General features: G+C 41.9%; 1 protein-coding gene across 3 annotated transcripts in view; it reads right to left on the bottom strand.

Annotated features, from left to right (window-relative positions):
- The window catches only part of PLAGL1 (PLAG1 like zinc finger 1), a 119,657-nt gene extending 97,007 nt beyond the window's left edge, over window positions 1-22,650 (bottom strand). For 2 of the 3 annotated variants that reach the window (XM_033235180.1, XM_033235174.1), the window contains exon 1: window positions 22,524-22,650. The gene's annotated coding sequence lies outside the window, so the exon portion shown is untranslated. The remainder of the gene's footprint in view (window positions 1-22,523) is intronic. The other variant, XM_033235194.1, reaches the window with a different exon arrangement.
- Between the last annotated feature and the right edge of the window lie 4,104 nt (window positions 22,651-26,754).

Below are 26,754 nucleotides of genomic sequence, written 5' to 3'. Positions count from 1 at the left end.
CTTTGTTATATACTAGTAGAATGCTTAGTGAAATGTGTCCTGTAGTTACGTGGAAAGCTAGAAGTGTAAACGGTGGACTGAGATTTTTAGCTAAAGAGATAAACAAGTTTAGAACTGATCAAGTAACTTAACTGCATGCCAGAACAAAGTCCAACACTATTCAAAGGAATAAAACAAAATCCAGCATAAAACAATGTAAAATCATAAGGTCTACCTTCACATCAAAAAATTATCGGCATGCAAAAAAGCAGGAAGATAAGATCCATAACTAGAAAAAAAATCTGTCAAAAGAAATGGTCATTTCTAAGTCTGAGGTAATGAAACTTGAACATAAAAACCGCTATTATAAATGTGCTCCAAACACTCAAGAATGTAGAAGAACCCAGATAGAATTGCTAGAGATGAAAGATACACTATCCAAAATCAAAAACACATGGATGCTTTTACTACACTACAGGACATGGTCTCCATGTAGTACATACAAAACTGCAGATTTCAATTTCCATGGAGTGTTTTATACTGTTAATTACATCTCCATGCAGGGCTGAAAAGAATGACCTGTGTTTACATATAAAATCATGCTGTTGGAGGAGGGGGTGCCCCAGCTTAATGAACCCCAGCCTCCCTCCTGGGGTACCTCACTCCAGGGCTCTTCCATCTTTCTTCAGCTGCCAAGGCCCAGGCTGACGACCCCCCATCCCCACTACACCCCTCTGGGCTAAAACCTCTAGGCCCAGGATTGCTGACTCAGGCTGCTGGGCACACAGCCCCCAGGCTGACTAGAATATGGGGCTCACTGCACACTCATCTCAAGGGCAGCAATGAAGGACTCTCCAGTTTTCCTGTTAACTAAGTAAGCCTCAAGTCCTTTTAGTGTTTGTTTCTCTTCGAGAAAATAAAAGACTTATTTGTTTCCTTTGTATCTTCCTCTCATTCAGGGGGTTCAAGAAATTATCTGCTAGAAAGGAAGTATGGAGCTGATTCAGTCCTCCAGCAAAGAAAAGTGGGGGGCCCCGAGGAACTGTCATTATGCAATAATGAACCTTGAACAGCCAAAATTTCATCTACAATATCAAACATGGAACTTAACTTTGGAGTTTATTTTATTCTAAAAATCAGGATTTCCTCCTAGCTTTTAAGATTGAAAAAAATCCTCTTTGGAGGTGATTGTCATCTTTCATAGCTGACAGTAATTTTCAGATTTGTGGAGTTTTGCAAACTTTAAGCAAAGTAGATGAACCAGGCCCAATGCATCAGCTTTGTTTAACATCACTGAGTAGACTAATACTCCTCCCAGAGCCTGATCTAGGACTTCAACTGAAGTCTTTCAGGTTTGGACAAAAATCTTTGAGTATTAACTTGGAAATAAGGTAAATTGATGGATGGGTATGTAATACATTGAGAACAGTTAAATGTTAATGATAGAATCTAGTGGTAGGTATAAGGGCATTCACTATAAAATTCAACTTTCCTGTACATTTCAAAGTTTTTCATACTAAAATGTTTCAGGGGTTGGGGGGTATATTAGGGTTATCTAGAAGCACATAACTAATAGGATAGATGTATATATGTGAGGGAGTTTATTAAGGAGAATTGACTCACACAGTCACAAGGTAGTCACACAATAGGTTGCCTGCAAGCTGAGTAGCAAGGAAGCCAGTGGTAGATCAATCCAAGCACCAAAAACTCAAAAATAGGGAAGCTCACAGTGCCGCCTTCAGTCTATGGCCAAAGGCCTGAGAGCCCCTGGAAAACCACTGGTGTAAGTCCAAGAGTCCAAAAACTCAAGTACTTGGAGTCTGATGTTCGAGAGCAGGAAGCATCTAGCACGGGAGAAGGATGAAGGCAGGAAAACTCAGCAAATCTGCTCTTCCATCTTCTCCTGCCTGCTTTATTCTAGCTGTGCTGGCAGCTGATTAGATGGTGCCCAACCAGACTGAGGGTGGGTCTCCTCTCCCAGTCCACTGACTCAAATGTTAATCTCCTTTGGCAACACCCTCACAGACACGCCCAGGAACAGTACTTTGCATCCCTCAATCCAGTCAAGTTGACATTCAGTATTAATCATCATGGGGGCAAGAGGCTTTGTGTCAAATCCTTGTTGCTATGAGTGGTAAGACTAGAACAAAATGCCCAATACTCAAATTACCTTATTTTCTTATTTTTGCCTCTAGATATGATACTCTGTTTTTTTATATGTGTAATGTAGATCATTACTGATCTCACATGGTTGATAGAAAAATGACAATGTCAAGAGCATTTCTGGCACTACTAGAGGCCCTCAAATCAAGGGTAGCCAACTGATGGGTCAAAGAAATGCAGTTCAGGGATCACTGGAGTGGGCTGGTGAGAAACTTCTTTAAGGAGGTGGAGGAGCAGGGGCATTTCTGGGTTTTATTGTGCCCAGATTGCCATCTGATTATGTGTGGCTTAGCCTGGAAACCCTCAATGCAGGACTCCAACCCCAAGAAAGTGCTTCAAGGACACCCCAGATGGATCCAGAGGGCAGCTGCAAGCCGACTTTTATGTTCTGCCTCCAGAATGCCTCCTTCCAATGCTCACTAATGCTTAGGGACCTGAGGAGAAGACTTTTATGCCCAGAAATGACAACCACTTCCTCTGACTCTAAGAACAGTCCATTTAGGCTATTTCATCTTTGCCAGTTTCATTTTAGTAAACACAAGCCTTATAACAAAATCCCAAGGAAACCAGATGTGAAATACACAGACTTTGTGCAGAGAAGTGGTACAAGTGTGCAATGCTTCAGTCTTAGTGACTGAGGACAGCCAGCCCACATGCCCAGTACCAAAGGGGCACATGCTCCGAACCAAATGGACAAAAATTCCACAGCTGAGCCTGCCCAGAGAAGGGGACCTGCTACACAACTCCTCACCCTTAGCACTTGGTGACATAGGACAATTCCTGCCACGTGACAGGACTCCAGTCCTGGGGCTGCTACCGGGTGCAAGTGGCGTACTGGAAAGAGCGTGGTGGACATCTAGGGGCCAACTCTAGGAACATGCATTTCTGATTCAGAATAGCTTTTTGGTTTTTGTTTGTTTGTTTGTTTTAACTTATGAGGCTTCTTCACTACTCAAGGACAAAAGAAAGAGGCAAGAATGGAAAAAGTGAAAATACAGAAGTTGTGCAACTTCCAGAAAACTGCTCTAAGACAAGCAAAAAGGGAGACCTGTTAAATGCCCATTATGAGACTATTTAACTAAACAGATTTGAAATACTCTGTCATAAAATGAAGGCCATCCTTAATGGTTTGTTCTTGGTGTTGGGCAAATCATAAAAGGAGCAGACATTGCTGTGATGAATTATATGCCCTGGAGACAGGCAGAAAGTGAATATACCACCTTCATTTGCACATGGAAAGGAAAACTAAAGGTAGTACCTTAACTCTTTCCTCTGCACTATCTGCTTGCCTCTTGTCACAGACCACGCCTGCATGTCTTTAAAAGCATGTGATATTTTAGTGCTTTAATTAAGGACACATGTAAAGGCAAGATTCCACCTGATACACCACTGATTTTTGAGACTGAACTTTATGTTGTGATCAGAGGACCACTGAACCATTTAAACAGAAAGACACCATGACAGACAGCTCTCTAAAACAGAGCTAATCATTATCTAAAAGAGAAGTTTTGAAAAGATGAGAAGCCATGTGACAAGTAAGTCATATCAGAATGCAGTTTTAGGCCAGGCACAGTGGCTCATGTCTGTAATCCCAACATTTTGGGAGGCCAAGGTGGTACAATAACTTGAGCCCAGGAATTCCAGACTAGCCTGGGCAACACAGCAAAGCATCATCTCTACAAAAAAAAAAAAAATTAGCTGGGTGTGGCAGTGTGCACCTGTAGTCCCAGCTACTTAGGAGACTGAGATGGTAGGAGTGCTTAAACCCAGGAGTTTGAGACTGCAGTGAGCTCTGATATGACTGTGCCATTGCACTCCAGCCTGGGTGACAGAGCAAGACTCCAATTTTTTTTTTTTTTTTCTTGAGATAGAGTCTCGCTCTGTCGCCCAGGCTGGAGTGCAGCGGCCAGATCTCAGCTCACTGCAAGCTCCGCCTCCCGGGTTTATGCCATTCTCCTGCCTCAGCCTCCCGAGTAGATGTGACTACAGTTGCCCGCCACCATGCCCGGCTAGTTTTTGTATTTTTTTTTTAGTAGAGACGGGGTTTCACCGTGTTAGCCAGGATGGTTTCGATCTCCTGACCTTGTGATCTGCCCGTCTCGGCCTCCCAAGACTCCATTTTTAAAAAAAGCAAAAACAATGCAATTTTAGAAGATATTTTAAAGGAAAATGATCACAATGGTGACAGTTTCATTTCTTTCAAGGAATACAATGCATATCAACATTATGAACTATAGTATATTTTTATTTCTATATTTTCTTAGCTATTTACTGTATAAAATAAAGTCACTTTCATAAGAAAACCCAAACCCAAACTACTGCTTTTGATGTTGTGCTATTGTACATAGAAATGTACACTGTAAGGTTCTGCAATGAAAAGCACAGTACTCTTGAGACTTAGTACTGCTTTGATTCATTGTTCAGGCTACAATTTCCCCATTTAGAATGTAAGTAGAACTTAGTGCTTGTCACCAATAAATGGTAATACTAAAATGAACTAACTCCCACCTATGCAAAGAGAAAAATAATTGAAAAAAATAAGCAAAGTCTCTGAGATCTGTGGGAACAGTATCAAGTTGTTTAACAGATAGTAGTTGGAGTCTCAGATGGAGGATAGTAATAGCATTTGACAAAATAATGGCTGAAAATGCTACACATCTGATGAAAGTGATAAGCCCACACAGATCTATGAATCTTAATAAACCCCAAAGCACAAAAAATAAAGCCATATGTGTTAAGATGGTAATACGACTGAAACTTACCTTCTTACTGTTTGTTTGTTTGAACTTGTGAGGCTTCTTCACTACACTAGGTTGCCCTATCAAGATTTTGGTTAATGTCTTTGTAGAAACTGACAAGCTGTTCATAAAATTCATATGGAAATTCAAGGGAACCAGAATTACCAAAAAATCTTGAAAGAGCAGAACAAAGTTAAGGGGTCACCCTTCCTAATTTCAAAAGTTACTACAAAGCTACAATAATCAAGACAATGAGGTACTGGCATTAAGGCTAGTTATAGATCAATGAATAGAATCAAGCATCCATAAATAAACCCATACATCTGTACCCAGTAGATTTCTGACAAGAATGCCAAGACAATTCAATGGGGAAAGAATAGGTTTTTTCAATGAATGGATAAATAAATTGATATATCCATACAAAGAAATTCATTTGGCAATAAAAAGAAATGAAGTACTGATACATGCTACAACATGGGTGGCCTTTGAAAACATTATACTGTGTGAAGAAATCAATCACAAAGAACCACATATTGTATGATCCCATTTATATGAAATGCCCAGAGTAGCCAAATCTAGAGAGACAGAAAATAGATTAGTGACTGCCTAGGGCTAAAAGTGATGAAAGGTGTGGGGATGATGACTAAAGGATAAAGGTTTCTTCTTTGGATAATGAAAAAGTCATAAACTTGATTATGGTGGAAAATGCACAACTCTATGAATATACTAAAAGCCATTTTAAATGGGTGAATTGTATGATATGTGAACTATATATCAGTAAGTTGTTTTTTACAAAAAGAAAAGAAAACCACACCAAGATATACCATAAAATTGCTGAGAGCCAGTGATATTAAAAAAAAAATATCAAAAGTAGCTCTGGGACAGGGGAAAGATATAAAGTAAAAACACAACCCACACATTTTGGAGATAAGTTTGCTATTCCAGAATTACAAAAAGTTATTACAAATAAATAAGGAAGAGACAATCCAAAAGAAAAACGTGCAAGGCATATAAACAGGTGTTTTACTGAAGAATAAACAGAAATGGCTGTGAAACAAATGAAAAGATGGTTGATTTCATTAGTCATCAGATAATGAAATTTTAAAATATCACATGCTGGCCAGATGCAGTGGCTCACATCTGTAATCCCAACACTTTGGGAGGCAGAAGCGGGTGGATGACTAAAGGCCCAAAGTTTGAAACCAGCCTGGCCAACGTGGCAAAACCCCTTCTCTACAAAAAAATTAAAAAATTAACTGGGCATGTTGGCACATACTTGTAAATCCAGCTACTCAGGAGGCTGAGACATGAGAATTGCTTGAACCTGGGAGGTGGAGGTTGCAGTGAGCCGAGATCGTGCCACTTCACTCTAGCCTGGGTGACAGAGTGAGACTCTGTCTTAAAAATAACATCAAATAAAATATCACATGCCATTTTACACTCCCAAAATGCAAAGGTTGACAAGAAGAGATTTACACTTCTGATAGGGGTATTAAATAGCACAACAACAAATTATACAATAATTTGTAATCGTCAGTGAATACAAAGGGGTATATAGTAAATGCCACAGAAATTCCATCCCTGGTTATAAATCCTGGAAACATTTGCACATATATACACCAGGATATATGTGCAAGAAAGTTCATAGCAAATCTGTTTGTAGTAGCAAAAGGCCAAAAGTTTCATCAACAAGAAAATTAATAAATTGTGGCACATAATGGCATTCTTTATGCCAATAAAAATGGATGAAATTATAGTTATGTTCAAAAGGCAAGCCTCCAGATAATTTATATCATATAATTCCACATACAACATTCAACAACAAGCTAAACTAAACATATACAAGTGTTAGGGAAAATGATGAACAGGGTTAGAAAATGATTAATATAAAATTATTGCACAGTGATAACATTTAATGAGGAAAAAAGAAGGAAGGACTTAGGGAGTGACCTACAGGGAACTCCAAAGTTCATGGTAAGTAGTAAATACATAATCAAAGTACTCAAAATAGAAAATATTTTAGTAATGTTTAACTAGTCAATATCTTATTTAAAACAAGGTCTAGGCCAGGCGTGGTGGCTCACACCTGTAATCCCAGCACTTTGGGAGGCTGAGGCGGGTGGATCGCTTAAACCCAGGAGTTCAAGACCAGCTTAGGCAACATAGTGAAACCCTGGCTCTATTAAAAAAAACAAAATTTAGTTGGGCATGGTGGCACATGCTTGTAATCCCAGCTACTCAGGATGCTGAGGCAGGCATATCATTTGAACCCAGGAGGCAGAGGTTGTAGGATCACACCACTGCACTCTACCCTGGGTGACAGAGGGAGACTCAGTCTCAAAAAATAAATAAATATAAAAATAAATAAAACAATGTCTAAAAAATATTAAAAGCTACTAGGAAGTAGCCAGGCACAGTGGCTCACACCTGTAATCCCAGCACTTTGGGAGGCCAAGGCAGGCAGATCACTTGAGGCCAGGGGTTTGCGACCAATCTGGTCAACATGGCAAAACTCTGTCTCTACTAAAAATACAAAAAAAAAAAAATTGTGTGGTGGCACATGCCTGTAATCCCAGCTACTTGGGAGGCTGAGACATGAGAATTGTTTGAACCTGGGAAGTGGAGGTTGCAGCAAGCTGAGATCACGCCACTGCACTCCAGCTCAGGTAACAGAGTGAGACTCTGTCTCAAAAACAAACAAACAAACAAAAACTAATAGGAGATGAAGAAGTAAAGATAGCTAACCTTGAATAATCTTTAAAACCCTTAGGTGGGAAAAAGAGAGAATGTATTAGTCAGAAAGGGATCTGTGGTCAAGAGACAGTTTGACTTTATTCTTTTCCAGAACAGGAAATGCTTTGCAGACATAAGAGCTGTGAGTTGAAGACCAATGAAGAGTAGCAAGTTAACAGTAGTAGAAGCCGTAGTAACAGGAAGAGTAAAAGCTAATATTTATTGAGAGTTTGTGGCAGATAGTATACCAAGTTTATTTTTTTGGTATATACTTTAAGTTCTAGGGTACATGTACACAACGTGCAGGTTTGTTACATACATATACATGTGCCATGTTTGTTTGCTGCACCCATTAACTCGTCATTTACATTAGGTATTTCTCCTAAGGCTATCCTCCCCCACACCCCCACCCCAGGCCAGGCTCCCGTGTGTGATATTCCCCACCCTGTGTCCAAGTGTTCTCATTGTTCAATTCCCACCTATGAGTGAGAACATGCAGTGTTTGGTTTTTTGTCCATGAGAGTTTGCTGAGAATGATGGTTTCCAGCTTCATCCATGTCCCTACAAAGGATAGGAACTCATCATTTTTTATGGCTGCATAGTGCTCCATGGTGTATATGTGCCACAGTTTCTTAATCCAGTCTATCATTGATGGACTAAGTTTCTTTGTAGGTCTCTAAGGACTTGCTTTATGAATCTGGGTGCTCCTGTATTGGGCGCATATATATTTAGGATAGTTAGCTCTTCCTGTTGAATTGATCCCTTTACCATTATGTAATGGCCTTCTTGTCTCTTTTGATCTTTGTTGGTTTAAAGTCTGTTTTATCAGAGACTAGGATTGCAACCCCTGCTTTTTTTTTTCTTTCCATTTGCTTGGTAGATCTTCCTCCATTCCTTTATTTTGAGCCTATGGGTGTCTCTGCATGTGAGATGGGTCTCCTGAATACAGCACACTGATGGGTCTTGACTCTTTATCCAATTTGCCAGTCTGTGTCTTTTAATGGAGGCATTTAGTCCATTTACATTTAAGGTTAATATTGTTATATGTGAATTTGATCCTGTCATTACGATGTTAGCTGGTTGTTTTGCCCATTAATTGATGCAGTTTCTGCCTAGCATCAATGGTCTTTACATTTTGGCATGTTTCTGCAGTGGCTGGTACCGATTTTTCCTTTCCATGTCTAGTGCTTCCTTCAGGAGCTCTTGTAGGGCAGGCCTGGTAGTGACAAAAGCTCTCAGCATTTGCTTGTCTGTAAAGGATTTTATTTCTCCTTCACTTATGAAGCTTAGCCTGGCTGGATATGAAATTCTGGGTTGAAAATTCTTTTCTTTAAGAATGTTGAATATTGGCCCCCACTCTCTTCTGGCTTGTAGAGTTTCTGCCAAGAGATCCACTGTTAGTCTGATGGGCTTCCCTTTATGGGTAATCCGACCTTTCCCTCTGGCTGCTCTTAATACTTTTTCCTTCATTTCAACCTTGGTGAATCTGACAATTATGTGTCTTGGCATTGCTCTTCTCGAGGAGTATCTTTGTGGTGTTCTCTGTGTTTCCTGAATTTGAATGTTGGCCTGCCTTGCTAGGTTGGGGAAGTTCTGGATAATATCCTGAAGAGTGTTTTCCTGCTTGGTTCCATTCTCCCCATCACTTTCAGGTACACCAATCAAATGTAGATTTGGTCTTTTCACATAGTCCCATATTTCTTGGAGGCTTTGTTTGTTTCTTTTCACTCTTTTTTCTCTAAACTTCTCTTCTCACTTCATGTCATTAATTTGATCTTCGATCACTGATACCCTTTCTTTCACTTGATCGAATTGGCTACTGAAGCTTGTGCATGCATCACGTAGTTCCCATACCATGGTTTTCAGTTCCATCAGGTCATTTAAGGTCTTCTCTATACTGTTTATTCTAGTTAGCTATCATCCAATCTTTTTTCAAGATTTCTGGCTTCCTTGCAATGAGTTCGAACATTCCCCTTTAGCTCAGAGAAGTCTATTATTACCGACCTTCTGAAGCCTACTTCTGTCCACTCGTCAAAGTCATTCTCCATCCAGCTTTGTTCCATTGCTAGCTAGGATCTGTAATCCTTTGGAGGAGAAGAGGCACTCTGGTTTTTAGAATTTTCAGCTTTTCTGCTCTGGTTTCTCTCCATCTTTGTGGTTTTATCTACCTTTAGTCTTTGATGATGGTGACCTACAGATGGGGTTTTGGTGTGGATGTCCTTTTAGTTGATGTTGATACTATTACTTTCTGTTTGTTAGTTTTCCTTCTAACAGTCACGTCTCTCATTTGCAGGTCTGTTGAAGTTTGCTGGAGGTCCACTCCAGACCCTGTTTGCCTGGGTGTCACCAGCAGAAGCTGCAGAAGAGCAAATATTGCTGGCTGATCCTTCCTCTGTATGTTATTCTCTTTTCTTCTGTCTGAGGAGAGAAAAATTCTTCTACACTCTTTTAAGGCTGTCCCTTCTTATATGTTTATGTCTCTATGATTACATTATAGGCTTATTCTATGGAATAAATATCTTATTCCTGCCTTGCAAAGAATAAGCACATGATATTTATACACCTCTCTGGGTCAGGTGCAGTGGCTCACATCTATAATCCCAGCACTTTGGGAGACCAATGCAGGAGGATCACTTGAGGCCAGGAGTTTGAGACTAGCCTGGGAAACACAGTGAGACCCTGTTTCTACAAAAAAAAAATTTTTTTTAAGTAAATCAGGTGTGGTGGCACATGCCTGTTGTCCCAGCTACTCAGGAGGCTGAGGTGGTAGGATCACTCGAGTCTGGGAATTTCAGGCTGTAGTAAACTACAATTGTGCCGCTGCACTCCAACCTAGATGACAAAGCAAGACCCTGTCTCAAAAACAAAACAAAGCCAAAAACCTTAGGGAACTGTATCTGTTACTCTTTTATTACAAATGATATCTTCAGGCAAAATCTACTGACAAACATTTATCAATTAAATGTAAAAATAAAATCTTAAATCAGCTTTAAAATAATTTGGTATATGATATGTAACAACTCTAAATCAATTTTCATAGTTTGTAATATGTAACAACTTAAAATCCAGACACCTACACACTATCGGATAATGTCTAGGAAATCACCTCAGTTACGTACTTTCTCTAAGTTTTCTATATATCACACAATGAAATTACAATAAATTTCAGAAAATGATGAATCAACTCAATACAGGAAACCACAATCAGCAAAAGTACAGGACACAAGGAAACCAATAACTGCAACATGTTTGTGCTTAATGAAAAAAGATCCATTCAGGCATATACTCAGATGCCAAATAGCTTCTACTAGTACTTTCCTCACACTAATTCTACTTTACTACTTTGAATCCTTTTGGTAAACAATACCCACCATGCATGAGGCACACATACAATCGAATAATGACCAAGGACAATCATTTACCCCTGTTTTTTTTCACAAATGTATCTTATTGGATGTGTTTTAAACCAATATGTTTCAAATGTTTTTACCACAACCAACACTAAGAAAAACACTTCATGTTGCAACCAAGTTCAAACATATTGTATTAGTCTGCTTTCCTGCTGCTGATAAAGACATGTCATAACTATGATAGATAGTTAAGACTGGGAAGAAAGGGAGGTTTAATGTACTTACAGTTCCACATTGCTGGGGAGGCCTCACAATCATGGTGGAAAGTGAGGAGGAGCAAGTCACGTCTTACATGAATGGCAGCAGGCAAGAGAGAGCTTGTGCTGGGGAACTCTCATTTTTAAAACCATCAGATCTCATGAGACTCATTCACTATCACGAGAATAGTGCAGCAAAGACCCTCCCCCATAATTTAATCACCTCCCACTGAGTTACTCCCACGACATGTGGGAATTATGGGAGTTACAATTCAAGATGAAATTTGGGTGGGGACACAGCCAAACCATATCACATATATTTATGAATTACAGTTTAATCTAACAATATTTACCTTACTACTCATGATGTACTGTAAGATTTATTTTTATGTTTACTGGTTTCATTTTACCAAATTAAAACTTAAGAGTTTGAAAAATACTGCTCCAACTACTTTATTCAGATATTATTTTTAATGACATGATCATAGGTTGCTATTCAGAAAAATGAATATTTGTCCTAAGATCCTGAGAGATAGCATATATGTCCTTCATTCAATATGGCAAGGAAAAGAGCAATGGCAAGGAAAAGACTACCACCAAAGAAGGGCAATCAGTCAATCAATCCATCAGTCAATCAACCAAGGCAGATAGAACATTTTTGCTGATATTCAATCAGGGTCCTTTAAAATTATGTGAGGCAGTGTGATACAAAGAATAGAGCACTGAATTTAAAATGTGTATACTTAGTTCAAGTCCCAGTTCTACCACTTCGGACAAGACATTTTGCAGAGATCTAATTTTTTCTCATCCATAATGGACATGAGGCAGGGACTCTATTTCCTGTCCAGCACTCTACTCCCAGAGCTTAAACAGTGCTTGATATTTAATAGATGTTGTTAAACAAATAAATGGATGAATACATATCTTGTTCATATGGTTGCAAACAGGATGTCAAACAAATGCTTGGTTTTTAAAAATTCAGTCTGAAATAATTGGAAACTCAATATGCTGGCAGCTTCACACTATGCTGATTAAGCACTTTTCTTTTTCCACAACTCCTAAACCAAAAAAAGAAAAAAAAAATGTGGGGAAGGGGTTGTGGAGGGACTGATTTTCTGTATTTTTCCTTTTCTAACAACTAGTCCTTAAGATAAAAAATTCTATCAACAATGTGTTTAAATTCTCCACATCTAGGATAGATGCAACATTGGTGCCCTCTTAGACCAAAAATGTAAAAATTGTACTACTCCTTGTTTAAACATTTAAGCTATTTCATTCTTTCTTGGTGTCATGAACCGAGAAGATTGAAGGAGTCACAGAAAAATATTATAATCACAATACTATATTTTTTCAGGTTAGCATCAATACTTGTAAATGTTTTGATAAACAAGGATGAAATTATTTATTTTAATTGATGCTCGTCTGTATTGGGTCATCCTAATTAGCTACAACTACACATTGCCAAAATAAATGTATCAATCTTTTTTTTGAGATGGTCTCTCTCTGTACCCCAGGCTGGAGTGCAGTAGCGCAATTTTGGATCACTGCAACCTCTGCTTCCCAGGTTCAAGCAATTCTCCTGCCTCAGTCTCCTGAGTAGCTGGGATTACAGGCATGCATCACCACGACAAGCTAATTTTTGTATTTTTAGTGGAGACGGGTTACACCTTGTTAGCCAGGCTGGTCTCAAACTCCCGACCTCAGGTGATCAGCCACCATGGCCTCCCAAAGTGCTGGGATTACAGGCATGAGTCACCATACCTGGCCTAATTACTCATTAATTCTTGAGTAGTTCATTCAGGTATAACATCTTGCTACCATCTATGAGGGATACAAAAGGTCCCAGTGCTTGTCATCTTAACATGATTTGTCATGAAACCACTCAATAACTGTGCAAAATACTATTCGATTAAATACAATAGACAGTACATCCAAGAAGCCCCTATGGGATTTGGATAAAAAGGAATATACTACCTTCAGAAAGAAACTTACCACCTAAAAGTCTAGGCTTCAGGGATGGCAAATACATGGAAAATGATCAGCTATGTTCCTCATCCTCTACTAACTATGTCAGGCCAGTTACTGGTATTCTTGCCCAGTGAACATAGTTATAACCTCAAGATCCTTATCAGCATATCCTTCTAGGCAGCCACAATAAAATACAATGAAACTTATTAGTCATCTCTGGGCTCAGCCTCTTTAAGAAGCTGCAGGAAAGTCTTTGGTTATATTAATTATCACATGAATCCTGTCCAAGTACACACCAAGAAGAACACTATCAACTTCAAAATCCATCAGGAAAGGGATATTCATTTCTCTATATGGTCTAACAAAATGACACTATTTAACTCTAGGTCTTAACTTACTTATGTCAAATGACAATTGTACCTATAAATTCAAAAAAGTACTTTATAATCACAAAGTCTCATTCTATAACAAACCACATGCATGAAATTATAAAATATATGCTCATTTTAACAAACAATACAAAAGTATATAAAGTAAAAACTGAAAGTTTACCAGCCCCTACAATAGTCCATTCTTCAGAGATAACCAAGACTAAGTTTAGTATACATCCTTCCAAACTTACTTTTTACTTATGCAAGAAAACAATGTGTGTGTCGTGTGTTTACTGCAGCACAATTTACAATAGCAAAGACATGGAACCAACCCAAATGTCCATTAATGATGGACTGGATAAAGAAAATGTGGTACATATATACCATGCAATACTATGCAGCCATGAAAAGGAATGATATCATGTCCCTTGCAGGGGCATGGAATGAAGCTGGAAGCCATCATCCTCAGCAAACTAACACAGGAACAGAAAACCACACTGCATGTTCTCACTCATAAGTGGGAGCTGAACAATAAGAACACATGGACGGACAGAGGGCAACAACACATACTGGGGCCTGTCCGGGGTGGGGGGCAAGGGGAGGGAGAGCATTAAGGCAAATACCTAATGCATGCAGGGCTTAGAACCTAGATGACGGGTTGATAGGTGCAGCAAACCATGGCACACGTATACCTATGTAACAAACCTGCATGTTCTACACATATATTCCGGAACTTAAAAGAAAAAGAAAAAAAAAAAAAACCTAAAAGAGAGAGAGAGAGTGTGTGTGTATGTGTGTGTTCATGTCTAAGATGTACTAGAGCTAATTTCCTTACAAAAGTATTTCTAGCAAAAGTATTTCTTTCCTAAACTTTAAATTTGTAAAAGAAATGCAACATGTAAATAATAGAAATTTAATGCCATTTTATTCTGTACTTAACACAGGTCAGTGTTTGGACATGTACAAATTAAAACATGGGGAAAATACATTAACCCAGCACCTTTTCAACATGAATTGTCATAATAAAGGATTCCATCCAAGTGTTATTGAGGCTCAAAAAATAGAACTTTCTATTGAAAAACACCCTTTACATATAGTAGTGCCATATATTTTGAAAGAGAAATGTCTAATGAGCCCGGAGAGGCACATCCACAGATATTCATAGCCACAGATATTTATGAAAACACACTTACCCAGAAACACAGTGTGTTCAACAGAGAAGAAAGCTCACTGAGTGCTTAGTTCAACACTTTCATTTTACATATAAGGAAGCAGACCCAAAGGTCACGAAGCCAAGAACAGAAGCAGCACCAGAACCACAACCCACCATGACTTGCTGTGCTTGTTATATAAAACCACACTGGCATTCTTTAACATGAGGAATTTTGTTATACAGATGAGACTTATGGTTTAAATGGGGGTTCTTATCTGTACTAAATTGTTTTTGTCCCCAAATCTAGCTCCTTGATGCCCTGGGTACCTCTATCGTAGGACCCCCAACTACCCTCAAACCTGTGATTCTTTCTCCTCCCTCCAGTCTCATCTCAACAGTCTCTTCCATTGATGGCCCTTGTGCCGGTCTGTCCCTAACCCTGACGTTCACTTTCATCCTTAGCAAAGTTTTGGGGCTTAATAAAGGGAAATGTGTATGTGCTCATCTCCAGATCCAGAACCACAGTTGTCAGAGATATAAATCATAACGATAGGTGCCTTTAGGAAAGTGAAAGCTACATTTACATTATTAATGATAACAAGGCCTGGAAGAAAGAACCTCATCCCCATGAAAGATTACACAGCCACTGTCTTTATTTGGGTACTACATTCACACACACACAGAGATTCATGTTCCCAATATATGATAGTCCTGTGATTCAGGTTAAAATTTAGCCTTCAAAAGCTCATAAAATAGTGGTGCTCTTACTTTTGAAAGCAGATACACCCTTTTCATAATGATACATCAGAAGATCAACATATAAGACAGAAGTACCACACACAAGTTAAACATGGTAAAAGATTACTCACTTTTCTTTCCCCTATCCCTTCCTCCAGCCCACCCCTACCTCTGAAGAAATCTAGAGCTCCAAAGGATCAGGTTGAGAACTGCTACTTTAAATATTTTAACACATTTACTTTTTTAAAAGCCTATTTTTTAAAGCAGTTTCATGTTCACAGCAAAACTGAGAAGGAAAGAGGCTTCTTACATGTCCCATCCCCAACACATGCACAGCCTCCTCTATTACCAGCATCCCCACCAGGGTGGCACATTTGTTTCAACTGTTGAATCCACACTGACACACCATTATCACCCAGAATCCATAGTTTACATTCGGGCTCACCTTGATGTTATACATTCTATGTGTTTGGATATTTATAACAGCATATATCTACCAATATAGTGCCATACAGAGTAGTGTCACTGCTCTAAAAAAAAACTCCTCTGTGCTCCATCTGTTTAACCCTTTTTCACCCCTAACCCTTGACAGCCACTGATCTTTTTATTGCCTCCATAGGTCTGCCTTTTCTAGAATGTCATACAGTAGGTAGCCTTTTCAGGTTGGCTTCTTTCACTTAGTAATATGCATTTAAGGTTCCCCCAGGTCTTTTCATGGCTGGATAGCTCTTTTTTTTCTTTTAATTCAGACAGGGTATCGCTGCTGCCCAGGCCAGAGTGCAGTGGCACAACCACTACTCACTGTAGCTACTTTTTAAAAATTTTCTTTGTGTTTCTTTATGTTGCCCAGATGTTGCCCAGACTGCTGTCAAACTCTCGGGCTCAAGTAATCCTCCTGCCTCAGCCTCCCAAACTGCTGAGCCACTATGCCTGACTCTCATTTCTTTTTAGTGCTAAATAATGTCCTGTTGTCTGGATGAACCACAGTTTATTAATCCATTCACCTACGTATTGGTTGCTTTCAAGTTTTGGAAATTATGAATAAAGCTGCTATTAACATCCTCATACTGGTTTTTGTGTGGACTTGAGTTTTCAGCCCCTTTGGGTAAATACCAAGTAGTGCAATCACTGGATTATATGGTAAGAGTATGTATAGTTTTATAAAAAACTGCCCAAAGTTCCGCCAAAGACGTGTTCACTTTTACTAAACAACGAGAAGACCTACATAAAGACAAGGCACATGGCACTTTGCAAGCTGCAAATCGGTAATAACCAGCAGTATTCTATTTATCCTTGCTTGATAAAATGTAATGCTTTTACTTCTCCTAAACAAGTTGTTTATAAATATGTTGCTCTGTATTGAGTAATATATTAAAAATCACCTTTCTTCTGACCAGAGGCACCCTACATGTATATCTGGCCAAGGGCTGGCCCATCAGTGGCAGGAGGAAGCATGTGCCAGCACCCACGCCACTGCGGCACACTGCATACCACATACAGTGCTCCAGAGAATCGCACCCTTCCCTGCGCCGGCGCCATTTCCCAATGTACTCAAAAGATTCCAAACCCACAAGCTGATAAAAGATGCTACATTCCCTTCAACCTTTCTCTGAAAATGCCACACCCATTAGCTTCATTGGCTCATGTCTCTTGCTCCTCTCCCCAAAAGCCCAGTCTAAGTAGCTGTGCCCCAAGAGAAAAGGAGGATTCCACACCACCACTCATCTCCATTTTTTTTAAACTTCTATATGCTTCGTCTCTCTTCCTTCAGCCCAAAGCCCTCAGGTTCATGGACTCATGCAAATTAATGTCTGAAGGAACCTATTATTACTATTGCAGTTTTAAATTCGGCCAGATCTCAAACCAAGATTAGGCTGAGCCAATGAATACTTGACCGTCTCTAATAAGATTGACTCCAAATTTATACACCTATACCAAGCTAAAATTGGTGTCATTTCCAAAATATCACTTGTGCTAGGCCATCTTTGCATCACTATACAGGAATAACTGAGACTGGTTAATTTACAAATAAAAGAAGTTTAATTGGTTTATGTGTCTGTAGGCTGTACAAGAAGCATAGTGCTGACATACGCTCAGCTTCTGGTGAGGGCTCAAGGAGCTCTTACTCATGGCAGAAGGTGACAGGGAACCAGCATGTCACATGATTAAGAGCAAGGTGAGGTCGGTGCCACAGCACCACACACTTTTTAAACAACCAGATCTTGCACGAGCTCATTCATCACCAGGAAGATGGCACTAAGCCATTCCTGAGAGATCCATCCCTATGATCTCAACATCTCTCAGCAGGCCCCACATCCAACACTGAGGATTACATTTCAACATGAGATTTAGAGGGGACGAATTTTCAAACCACATAATTCTGCCCCTGCCCCCCCCAAATCTCATGTCCTTCTCACATTACAAAGTGCTATCATTTCTTCTCAACAGTTCATTAAAGTCTTAACTCATTTCAACATCAAGTCCAAAGTCCTAAGTCTCATCTGAGACTCATGACCTTCAATTTTTGGGCCTATAAAAGCAAACAAATCATTTACTTCCAAAATACAATGGTGGTACAGATATTGGGTAAATATTCCCATTTCTAAAGGGAGATATTGGCCAAAAGAAAGGGGTAATTTTCATGCGAGTCTGAAACCCAGCAGGGCAGGCATTAAATCTTAAAGCTCTGAAATAATCTTCTTTGACTCCATGTCCTGTATCCAGGACACATGGGTGCAAGGAGTGGAACCCCAAGGCCTTGGGAAGCTCTGCCCCTGTGGCTTTGCAAGGTACAGCCCCAGCAGCTTCTCTCACAGGCTGGAGTTGAGTGTTGCAGCTTTTCTAGGCAAGAGTGCAAGCTGCTGGTGGATCTATCATTCTGGGGTCTGGAGGGTGGTGGCCCCCTTCCCACAACTCCACTAGGCAGTGCCCTGGGGGTACTCTGTGTGGTGGCTCCAGCCGCACATTTCCCCTCCACACTGACCAAGTAGAGTTTCTCTTCAGGGACTCCACCCCTACAGCAGACTTCTGCCTGTGCACTCAGGCTTTCTGATATGTCATTGGAAATATAGGGGGAAGCTGCCAAGCCTCCTTCATTCTTGCATTCCATGCACCCACAGGCTTAACACCACATGGAAGCTGCTAAGGCTTATGAAACCTTGTACTCCCCAAAGTCATAGCCAGAACTCTACCTGGGGCTCTTTGAACCAAGACTGGACTGCAGCAGTAGAATGTGAGGAACAGCTTCCCAGGGTGGTATAGGGCAGCAGGGCCCTAGGCCTGGCCCTTTAAGCCATTCTTTCCTACTAGGCCTCTGGGCCTACAATGTGACTCAGACCTACAGGTCTTGCTAAGGCTCCTCCACCAACTGGGCAGGATTCAAGGGCCTTTGTGTCTGTTAACAAAGCCTCAAAGTCCTCTCCAGATACCTCCTCTCAATTCCCTTTCCTGGGGACACTGTGACTTCCTGCTCTGTAACCTCCCTTCTCAATAATAGGGAAGAATCACATATATTTTGATAAATACTACTCACAGCCCTAACCCTAACTGTAACTTTCCCAGATATTTTTAATATATTGAGGAAATGTATTCAGCAAAATTATTCAGCAAATAGCTACCACCCATCGTAGCCACTCATGAAATCTATCACCTATTGTGAATTTAAGGGAATCTTGTCATTGGCTACATTAAGCTTTGTCTTGCCATTAATAATATTTTCCATCCCTGAGGCTGCCCTGTAAGTAAACCTGCTTTAGTCTTTTGGGGTACCTGGGGCCATTTTGAGAGATCAGCCTTGAAGTCCATTTTGGGATATAACCTCAAGGTTATTAGTACCTTTACTGTTTATTTCTCTATCCCTAACGCCACTTCATTGTCCCCAGGTGGCCAGGGGTCTGAAAGGTCATTTCCCCTCCTCTAGCCAGAGCAAGTCCTCTTTACTCCTTTACGAAGCTTTCTCAAATTTTATGAGAACCCTCTGATCTATCTGTGCAGCCTACCAAGTTCCACCAGGATCAAGTAAAGTGAGATAAGACAAGAAAGCAGCCACTCCTGAATGTGGCCTTTTCATAGCCAGGTGCCTCTGAAACATCATAGCTGTTAATCCTCACAAGTCTCCTGTAGATCATATTATTATATCCCCATTGTACAAAGAGCAGACACAGCTGATTGAGGACCCTGTTCAAGGTCACCAGCCAGTAAATTATTCAAACTTGTTTAGCCCACGTTTAACCTCCACACTATACTGCCTCCTTCTATATTTTGAAATAACTTTAAAACTACAAATCTATACAGTTCTATTAAAATATATATGAAAAAATGAGTCCCTGAGGAAGAAGTTGGCAGCCAGATTTGATTCACTTATTCCTTTTCTACTCCCCACCCTCCACCATCAATTTTATCAAGTTCCTTCCTCCTCCCAATCTCCCTCTTCTAGTTATTCCTTTTTTTATTCTTCTTACGATTTTCCTTTTGTGCACCTCTCCTGTTTTCATTCCAACCTTCTGTAATTAACATAATGAGAACAAAAACCCCTACAACTTGAAAGTTTGTGCAATTAAAACAATGTATCAGTTATATTTACTATGAATGTAGGACACATTTTGAACTTTTTCTTTGTTTTTGTTTGTTGGTTTGTTTTGTTTTTTAACCACCCCTTTATTGTGTTAACTTTAGACATAGCTGAGACTTTAATGAAGATGAAATGACAGAATGCTTAGAAAACTTAAAAAAGAGACATCATGGGCCGGGTGCGGTGGCTCACGCCTGTAATCCCAGAACTATGGGAGGCCAAGGTGGGCAGATTACAAAGTCATGAGATTGAGACAATCCTAGCTAACAAGGTGAAACCCCATCTCTACTAAAAATACAAAAACCTAGCCAGGTGTGGTGGCACACACTTGTAGTCCCAGCTACTTGGGAGGCTGAGGCAGGAGAATCACTTGAACCGGGGAGGCAGAGGTTGCAGTGAGCTGAGATCGCGCCACTGCACTCCAGCCTGGGTGACAGAGTGAGACTCTGTCTCAAAAAAAAAAAAAATACATCATGAAACAAAGTAATTTCCATTTTAGATGATCAGCACATAATTACACTGGAATGTTATCAGACTAAACACACACACACACGCACACACAGATTTGACTACACAGTGAATCCTAAATTCTATATGTGGCTAGTACAGAAGGCCACTGTTTACCCATCCCTATTTTTGCCTCCCTTGGATGCTTTTCCCCCCAAACCTAGGCAGCTGCTCCTCTCTCTGGGCCACGCAGTACTTTGTTCATTTTCTACCTTAGTTATCATCATAGCCGGGTTATATTGCAGCCTGTTTTCACCTTAGTCTCCCCAGCTTAACAGAGGGGGCTAGGGCAAAAAGCAGCATTTATTTATCTTTATATTCCAAGAATGCCTGGTACATGAAGATCTCCAATACATGTCTGTTGAATGATGGAACAGAAATTCACATTTAGCAGGAAAACATGCAGCCTTCAGACAGACCGGGGTTACCACAGGGCAGGACACATTGGCGATTACTGGTTCTTAATTTGCTTACAGGAAAATAATCTAAAGCCTTTGGTTCTTGAGGAACAGGAAGCAGAAATGGTGCATTTTTCAAACCATCCTCCACAGGCTGGAGCTGGCTCACTTTTCAACCTGCTGACAATTTTCTGAGTTACAGTTTACGCCAACATTGTCACAGAGCTGATCGCCTGAAAACCAGCCCTCCTTTCCTTCCCCGTGGCAAGGGTATCCTGCCATACTCCTCTCGGCGGAAAGATCACTTGCAGAACCAAAGAATGAATTTGTTGCAACCTGCACCGGAACTTTGTATTATTCCAATTTCTCCCTTTTTCACACACTTCCATAACCCTATTTCACCTCTATTACAAATTCTCTGGGGCCACTTTACAGATGATAAAACTGGGCTGAAAATGTGTTTAAGGTCACATGAGTGGAACCCAGTTCTTCTTCCTGATCCCTAACTAGGCGTCCCCAGCCACATCCCCGGGGCAGCTTTTACCAAAAGGCACACGCCAGGGCTTTACCCTCTCATGTGATTCAGGACCTCTGGGGTAGGCCTAATAGGTGTGTTCTGAAAAGCTCTCTAGGTGCTTCTAGGAGGCGCCTCGGGTTAGGCAGCGACGCGCAAAACAACATAAACCCTGTCATATCATTATTCCCTTAACACATCGGAGTTATGTCTTCTTTCAGTGGCCACAAAGATGCTCAATGTCACTACCCTTGAATAACTGCCATAGTTGTCACTTCACTTGGTTTTTTCAATAAAATGAACAGCTCCCGCGCTCCCAGACCTCTGAACACTCGGGAAGCCCCAGGGGTATCGCTGTCCTCGACACAGCCCGGGCCCTACAAACCCAACACGGTTGTCCACCTGCCAAAGTCCCCACGCCCACCACGGCGGGGCGTGTCCTGCCCGCCCCCATCAGGGGAGTCCTGCCCCCGAAATTATCCCGCGCGCCGCCGGCAATCCGGGGGGAAGTCACGGCCCAGGTTTCTTTTCTCCCGAAGTCTGCGGGGACCTCCCAGGGGCCACTCGGTCACTTTCTTCCTATTAACTCAGTCTCTAGCGGACGGGCTAAGCTGGCACTTGAGATTCTCCCGTTGGGGTGGTTCAGCAATGACCACCCCGCCGTCGGCGCAGACAGCCCCGCCCCCAGCCTCCGCAAGCACAGGACCCGGGAGGCGGCGACAAGCCTCGGCGCGGGGACAGGGGACGGCGGGGCGGGCGCTAGATGGCGGCTGTTCAACTCCCACGTCACCCAGCCCGCCCTCCGCCCAGCGCAGAAGCGAAGAGCTGCAGACGACGGGGAAAAGGGAAGCGCGCCCCAAGCAGCACAAAGGTGGCCGCCGGTGTCCCAAGCACCGACCGCCATCCCCGGCAGGACGCAGGCAGGAGCCTCGGCCAGGCTGCCTAGCCGGGCCCGCGGGCTCCGCGCGGCACGTGGGCACCTGCGACCCGGGTTGGAGCCCTCGCCCCTCGCTCCCACCTGCACGCTGCGTCCCTGGCTTCCCGCCCCGCTGCCAGCCTGTTCTCTCGCTAGCCAGTGCCTCACCTGCCCTTCCTACCGACCCGCAGCCAAGTTTCCCCCGTTTGGAAAGTTCTGGAGTCCGAAGCCTGTGGCCCACTGGGGCAGCTCCGAGAGCGGCGAGCGGGTCCGGGCGGCAGCTGGGTGTGCGGCCCGGCTCCTACTCGGCGGCGCGGAAAAGGGGAAGGGGAGGAAGGGGCGGGAGCCTCGGTGGGGCGATCCCCCTCCGACCCCAGCCTGCCCGCGGTAGCCGCCCTGGGGACTTCTGCGCTATGATTATCCGCCCCCGCGTTGGGGACTTTGCCTCTCTTCCGTGAGACTGTTGTCATCGCCGCCCGCGGTTAAGAGTTGGGGCTCCGGGTCGGGCTGCCTCGGTTCAGATCTTGCTCCTCCACTTAGGAGGGTGTGATCTGTGGCAGCCTACTCTACCCCTCTGCAAAAGGAGGGAAATTAATAATAATAACAATAATAATAATAATTCCTATCCAGGGGCGAATCCACGTGTTGTGGGGCTTGAAACTGAAACAACTGTGGGTGGGGGTGGCGAATCCTCAAGGGAAGTATAAAATGAGATTCTGGGATTAGAAAGCATCTGTGCTCGTGAGGGGGCCCGAAGCTTAAGCTTCATTAGCTTCACGTCTCAAACTGCCTCTGCAATGTTCCTCCTGAATTTAATTAAGTGCGAGAATTAAATGAGGTGAGCGGCGAACTGGGCCTAGCATAATGCGGGGCGCACTTAGCAGGTGTTGTTTATAGGGATCATTTCCCTGTAACTGGCCAGGTGGACCTGGGAGAGGAGGAAATAATGCTGATTGTCAGTTATGTGCCAGGTGTTAGAATACGTGTTAAACTCAATTCATATGCCAACGCGTGCGTAAGCAATATGCCAGTTTTATAGCTCAGAACACCGAGGCTCAGAGAAGTCATGTAACTTGCTCATGGTTTTACCGAAAACTCAATTCTGCCACGTTGCAAGGACCCGCTTTTTCCACAGTTCCATCTAACAAATGTGAATATGTAACTATGTTCCTATAACTTGTTGTTCGGGCAAGAGAAGAAGAAATTCCCCCATGAGAGAACTGTTAATGAATTTTCAGTGCAGAATTTCCCCAGCTCATGCAACAGCAAATGAAGACTTGCCCTGCATATGAAATACCCTCCTGGAAAATCAATAAATTTACTGAAATGTGTTCAGTTTACACATTTGCTTGCTCTGTTAGCACTTTGTAGTTTTTATATTGGTTATTAACATACTGCATTTCAGATGAATGAGTTTATAAACTCTCCTCAAAGGGCTTATAAACGAAGACAACAACATAAGGGAAGGAACTTTCCTTGTTCAAGGCACTTCATTCTTTTTCTCATTGAATTTCAACATCTCTATACTGTAGTTGTAATACCCTCAATTAACTGATGAAAACTCAAAAGTAGATTAAGTTGTCTAAGTTCACACAGATAATCAGGATTTGAACCCACTTGATTTGCCTGAATTCTAAACCTTAGCTCTTTTTTCTACACTCTGGGGTAGAAGAGAAGAAACTATTTTAAATACATGAAGTCAGGCCGGGCACGGTGTCTCACGCCTGTAATCCCAGCACTTTTGGAGGCTGAGGCCAGCAAGTTCGAGACCAGCCTGGCCAATATGGTGAAACTCCTTCTCTACTAAAAATACAAAAAATTAGCCAGGCATGCTGGCAGGCTCCTGTAATTCCAGCTACAGGCTGAAGCAGGAGAAGCGCTTGAACCTGGGAGGCAGAGGTTGCAATGAGCCCAGATTGGGCCATTGCACTCTAGCCTGGGCAACAAGAGTGAGACTCTGCCTCAGATAAATAAATAAATAAATAAATAAATAAATAAATAAAATACACAAAGTAATTTATGTTTTGCAAAGTGGAAGAAAAAGAGTATATCAAATGCAAGTGGCTATTTTCTTAAGTTTCTGTTGCAGGAGAACTATACAGAAAGCTTAGATCCACAACTTAGTTATTTAGGGTGAGGAAGGGAGAGTACCTACTACAGTGCCAGGCACATAATAGGATATTTGTTGTATGAATTAATGAGTTCATAAAAGAATTAGTGAAATTCTTTTGGGTCCTTGGTTGTGCCTCTTAAGTCACAGCCTTTCAATATGTGCTTCTTATAAAATGCCAGTATCGTGAAGAGATTTTCCCCCTCTACCTTTTTTCTCCCTCTTGGGTAATAAAAGGGACAAATCAAATTTTTAGGGTGAGCAAAAGGAGAGTGGAAGAAGGAAAGAACAGAGAAGAACAAAAGGATCGTAGGAATAAGGAGAAGGAGAATGAGACATATCCTTTCTCTTGCCTCCTCAGAGTGAAAAGGTTTTATATCTGTCAGAAACATGAATAAAACTGCAAAAGTGCATTAAAATTTCTAACTAAATTGTGAAATAGTTTGATTGTTATTGTATTGTTATAAAAGCAGCAATATTTTGTTAAGACCGAAAATAAACCTTGCACCCATGCACAATCCCACCCCACAACATGTGAGTTCAGCTGTGGCTTGGATGGGGTAGGCGGATGGGAGGTTGCACATTTAGATAAAGAAGGCAAGTTCACTACCTCTCCCTTAGGCAGGTAGTGAACTTTCATACAGGAAGTGAACTTTCAAAGACTTTCAAAAACAAATTCAATAAAGGAAGTGAGAGAGGGAGGATACATACAACTTTCAAGGAATAGACGATTTTTCCGAAATTTAGAGGAAGGAAGGAAATGATGGCTCTAATGAAAGGAATAAGAACTACCGTTCTAGTCCTTATCCAGGCAAGCTGACCCCAGAGCCCATGTTCTTTTGCTCATGCTGTTGGGCACTTCGCAGGAGAACAAGTTAGACCAACTTATCTAGAAATGGCAGAATAGAAAGTGAGAGTGAGGAGGGAGGAGGAACTCTGGGTACTTTCTTTTTCTTTTTCTTTTTCTTTTTTTTGAGTCAGAGTTTCACTTTTGTTACACAGGCTGGAGTGCAATGGTGCCATCTCGACTCACTGCAAGGGTTCAAGTGATTCTCCTGCCTCGGCCTCCTGAGTAGCTGGGATTACAGGCACCTGACACCACATTCGACAATTTTTTTTTTTTTTTGAAACGGAGTCTCGTTCTGTCACTCAGGCTGGAGTGCAGTGGCACAATCCTGGCTCACTGCAACCTCTGCCTCTCAGGTTCAAGAGATTCTCCTGCCTAAGCCTCCTGAGTAGCTGGGATTATAGGCACGTGTCACCATGCTGAGCTAATTTTTGTATTTTCAGTAGAGACGGGATTTCACCATGTTGGCCAGGATGGTCTCGAACTCCTGACCTCAGGTGATCTGTGCACCTCGGCCCCATAAAGTGCTTGGATTACAGGTGTGAGCCACCATGTTCGGTCTCTGAGTGCTTTCTTAAAAGACCTACAGAAGATGTGAGGCCCTTGAGCCTGAAGATTAAAGCAAAGTTATTCCCCAATCCCAGACTGAGAGTACAGCCTTCCTTACCTGCATACCTAGTCAGAACATCTCTCATTTGCAGATGTCAGTAGCACATCCAGCAGTCTTTAAGTTTTTTTTTTGTTTTTTTTTTTTTGTTTTTTTTGAGGCGGAGTCTCGCTCTGTCGCCCGGACTGGAGTGCAGTGGCCGGATCTCAGCTCACTGCAAGCTCCGCCTCCCGGGTTCACGCCATTCTCCTGCCTCAGCCTCCCGAGTAGCTGGGACTACAGGTGCCCGCCACCTCGCCCGGCTAGTTTTTTTTTGTATTTTTAGTAGAGACGGGGTTTCACTGTGTTAGCCAGGATGGTCTCGATCTCCTGACCTCGTGATCCGCCCGTCTCGGCCTCCCAAAGTGCTGGGATTACAGGCTTGAGCCACCGCGCCCGGCCTTTAAGTTTCAAGTACAAGATCTTTGGTTATATACCATCAGTACAGCTGCACATTGTTTATTAATACACATCGCACCCCCTGCCCTATAACCTGCCTCTATCTTTCATACACCGAATTCCATTTTGAGTCATCATCTGAGAGATGACACCAACCATTGAGTGATGGGTGTTGCTGTTAGCCACTCATCAAAAGGAGCACAGATGCCGGAGGTTTGTGGTCCCAACGCCCATCAGCCCGTGCCAAAGAACCGTGTTCTTGGACCTCTGCCTCCACACAGACGGCACTCATGAAGGAGGCTCAGAGGTCGTGTCCCAGTGCCTAAAACCTGCTCTCCTGGGTTGGGGAATGGGGTTAGTTCCAGCAGACACAGCCTCAACTCTTTGGTGAAATAAT

The sequence above is a fragment of the Trachypithecus francoisi genome, unplaced genomic scaffold (assembly GCF_009764315.1).
Source record: "Trachypithecus francoisi isolate TF-2019V2 unplaced genomic scaffold, Tfra_2.0 Lachesis_group15, whole genome shotgun sequence".
Lineage (NCBI taxonomy): Eukaryota > Metazoa > Chordata > Mammalia > Primates > Cercopithecidae > Trachypithecus > Trachypithecus francoisi.
The sequence above is the reverse complement of the archived record's forward strand: the minus strand, read 5'-3'. Positions and strand labels throughout refer to the sequence as shown.